The sequence below is a fragment of the Bison bison genome, unplaced genomic scaffold (genome assembly GCF_000754665.1).
Source record: "Bison bison bison isolate TAMUID 2011002044 unplaced genomic scaffold, Bison_UMD1.0 scf7180017864492, whole genome shotgun sequence".
Classification (NCBI taxonomy): Eukaryota; Metazoa; Chordata; class Mammalia; order Artiodactyla; family Bovidae; genus Bison; species Bison bison.
In genome coordinates, this window is record NW_011495051.1 from 5773387 (window position 1) to 5777487 (window position 4101).

Below are 4101 nucleotides of genomic sequence, written 5' to 3' on the forward strand. Positions count from 1 at the left end.
TGGGGAACTAAGGTCCTACCTGCCTCAGTGTGCAGCCAAAAAAAAAAAAAAAAACCTTTTTTTAAGAGCCTGCCATGACTCCTTATCACTTCACTGACTCTTAAACACCCCAACCCTCTGCTCCAGCCAACTCCTCGCCTTCCCTCTAACACCCACTCCCCACACCTTTGCCCACGCGGCGCCCCCCACCTCCATCTTCCCAGATCAACCAGCCCTGCCTTGCAAACTCACAGACCTGCTCCCTCCTGGAGAATGAGGGCAAGGCAGCGAGGTGGGGGCTTATCCTAGGATCTGAGAGGGGGTAGTAGCAACACTGGTGTCGGGGCAGCAAGTTGAAGCAGGAAACCACCCTTGGTGTATAGTTAGAGAGGCTGCTCCCCAAGACAGCTGCAGATGCAACTTGAGAAGCCAGAGGTGGAAAAGGCAGAGACAGGGGCAGGGGCGGATCCTTCGAGCCCTAGCAAGGGCCCCCAGGTCAAGGCATCTCGGAAACCAAGCATTTTCTCTGCATCCTGAACTGTGTCCCAGCATCTCTGTCTCACTGGCAATAACAGCGACAACAGTAATCATAATAACAGCCCCGGGGCAGCCAGCTCTGCATCTGCCTCCACTTCCCTGTGCCTTCCTGGACGGCGCTCCTCGGGGCCACCCAGGGGCGAGACCTGGAGTGACTGAGTCCCCGGGGTCCCCACAGCCAGAGATGGTGGGAGAGGCCAGAGTGGGTGGGCAGAAGGAGGTGGAAGGTGAAAGGCAGGGAGGGGGGAGGCTGACCTGCCAGAAGGGCCGCAGAAGGGGGCCGGGCACAGGTCTAGCGACTGGACCGAGGTGGGAACCAGGCCAGCAGGGCGTGTTTACTTTCTGTGGCCTCCCACTGCGACCCGGGATTGGGGGCCCGCGGGGGACCAGATGTTTCTCTCCTGAGCTAATCTCTGGGCTTCATCCCAGGGGACTCTGCCGGTTTCCCAGAAGACACGCCCACCTGGAGAACCCTCCGACACCCAAGAGCCCGATCCGGTTCGCAATCTTGCCTCTCCGCCCCGCCCCTCCAGGAGTCCCACAAGTCCAGCCCCCAGTCCCGCCTGGGCTGACCCCGTCCAGCCTCGTCCTGAGCTCCTAATTTGGCTGCCCAGAGTTTGCAACCCCGCCGGGCCACCCCAGAGAGAGCCGCGGGATGCCAGCCCTGTTCTCAGGTCCTGGGAAGAAGAGGAGAAGGAGGAAAACTCTGATGCTCGGCCAGAGCCTGTGCCTGAAATTCCATCATTCAAGTTTCCCCTTTGGGTTAAAGCAGTTGTTTCCTTTACCTATTTCAGAAAAAACCCTCCAGTCCCTCCCAAAAATGCTTCCGAGGGGGAGAAAAATGCCAAGGGGGCACATAGGTTGTGGAAAGTTGTGAGTGAATGAAAGGCTCTGAGAAGACCTGTGTGGAATGGCCCCATTTAGCTCTGCTAATCACCACACTTGGCTCCAGTTCCACAAAACATGCTCTGGACGTCCACAGCCCCAATTAAATGCCCATTGTGACAGCCCGGAGGGGCGGAGAGCCATCAAACTGCAGAGAGAGGAGGTCAGTTTGACTGGACCTGGAGGGAGGGAATGTGGGAAACAAAAGCCCCGAGAGCTACCGTCAGTGAGAGACCAGAAACAACCACAGAGGGCAGGAGAAGGGGGCTCAGCCCTCCTGCCCCAACCTTGGTCCTCGCTCCAGCCCCTGGCTCTCTGATCAAACCCTCAGTCCTGCACCTGAGATCTCAGATTCCCCCAGCGCCTCCTGCTGTCCCTACACCCACGTGGCCATGGCAGGGGCCATGCTGCTATCCAAGGCATGGCAGGCATTGTCAGTGACCCAGATGCCATGAGGGCACATTATAAAGACCTATGATAGCAGTTAGACTTTAACGAACACCCTCATCTCTTATTCCTGACACCAGGACAGACAGGTATGGATTCGAATTGTGAATGGAACATGATTGTTCAGGGAAGAGTTAGCAGCTGTGTGATCCCAGGGCCACAAATTAAATCAGTTGGCAGACCTCATCTGGAAAATGGGGCCAGCAAATGAATCCATCACTGGATGAGGACGAGGGCTCTGTGAGATACGGAATCTGCTCTTGCGCTATTTCACCCTTCTGTGGAGTCTCCTGTCCCTTCTCTACCCACAGCCCTCCAGGGCTCCCACCTCCCTTGGGGTAAAAGCCCAAGTCTTTTCCCTCCTTTCTCTCCCCACCTCACTCAGACACCTGTGTGAGTTGTTCAGTCATGTCCAACTCTGGTGATCCATGGACTCTAGCCCACTAGGCTCTTCTGCCCATAGATTTCCCAGGCAAGAATACTGGAGTGGGTGGCCATTCCCTTTTCCAGGGGATCTTCCCTACCCAGAGATCCAACCCCAGTCTCCTGCATTGCAGGCAGATTCTTTACCATCTGAGCCACACATTGGCCTCTTAATGATCCCAGAACAAGTCAGGTACATAGTCCGACCTCAGGGCATTTGCACCAGCTGTTACCTCTGCCTGGAACACTCTTGCCCCAGATCTCCCACACTTCCATCAGGTCCTATTCAAATGTCACCTCCTCCAGGAAGCCATCCATGATGTCCCACACTGAAATAGCCCCTGGACTAGGTTGGATAGCTGTTATTGTTGTTATTTAATTGCTCAGTTGTGTCTGAGTCTTTGCTACCCCGTAGACTGCAGCACACCAGGCTTCCCTGTCCTTCACTATCTCTGGGAGTTTGCTCAAATTCATGTCCACTGAGTCGATGATGCCATCCAACCATCTCATCCTCTGTCGCTCCCTTCTCCTCTTAAACATGTGGCTTCTAATTCAGGCCTGGAGGAGGCCAGACTCCCACTGATGGCCAAGACAGGAGGTTTTGCCAAGAGAAAGAGGTAGTAGATGGCCAGCCTGGCTGGATGGAGGACAGACAGGCCAGAGGGTGGTCAGGCACGTGGTTCTAGGAGTCTAGACAGACTCCTAGATGAGCAGGAAGGCCATCCCAGCCATTCAAGACACTCACACTGTCACACACTAGCCTTTCTGAGCCTCCGGGTCCCTCTCTGATGATGGTTGTTGATGGAAGTGCCAGTGGGGCAGGACTTTAAATGTTCACTAGTGATTGTCTGATGCTAGGGGTTTTCCAGTTATCAAGGCTCTTCATTTCAGTAACAGCTAGGAAGATACCTTGGAGAAGGAAATGGCCACCCACTCCAGTATTCTTTCCTGGGAAACTCCATGAACAGAGGAGACTGGTGGGCTACAGTCCGTGGGGTCGCAGAGTCAGACACGTCTGAGTGATTAAATCACCACCATCGCTACTGGGTTCTGTTCTAAGTGGTACGAGGGTGGCCGCTCACCTGGATGAGCCAGGGGGCAGGATGGAAGTCCAGGACAAGAAAGGAGGCTGCATTTGAAGTTTACATCAAAGTGACAAACTGCTTGAGTAGGATCGCCCCCCACCGGCTCTGAGGGTGGCAGAGGAGGACAGCTGAGACGTCTGTGTCCCAGGAGCAGAGGGGAAACTGAGGCCAGGCCGCAAATCAACACTCTAGGATCAAGAGTGATGTCCCTCACATGCACGCACACCAAGTTGCTTCAGTTGTGTCCAGCTCTCTGCGACCCCATGGCCTGTAGCCCTCCAGGCGCCTCTGTCCATGAGATTTTCCAGGCAAGAATACTGCAGTGGGTTGCCATTTCCTTCTCCAGGGCATCTTCCCAATCCAGGGATCGGACTGGCGATTCTTAGATCTCCTGCATTGGCAGGTGGATTCTGTGCTACTAGCAGAGGGACAAGGGACCTGTGTTGGGGGTGACTGGGGAGGAGGGGTTGCTGGGGAGAAAGTGGGAGGGAAAACCTCCAGGGCTCATTGGAAACTGAGGGGGAAGGTGGGAGGGGTGTGTCACCTTTACAGGGCAGACTTTGGGGGTTTGGACTTGTTGTTTTTCCTGCAGCTTTTTAAAAGTATGACAGTGCTTTTTTTAAAATAATTTTATTTATTTATCTATTTACTTTTGGCTGTGTTAGGTCTTCATTGCTGTGCAAGCTTTTCTCTAGCTGTAGAGAGCAGGGGCTACTCTCCAGCTGTGTTAATTGTGGTCCTCAGG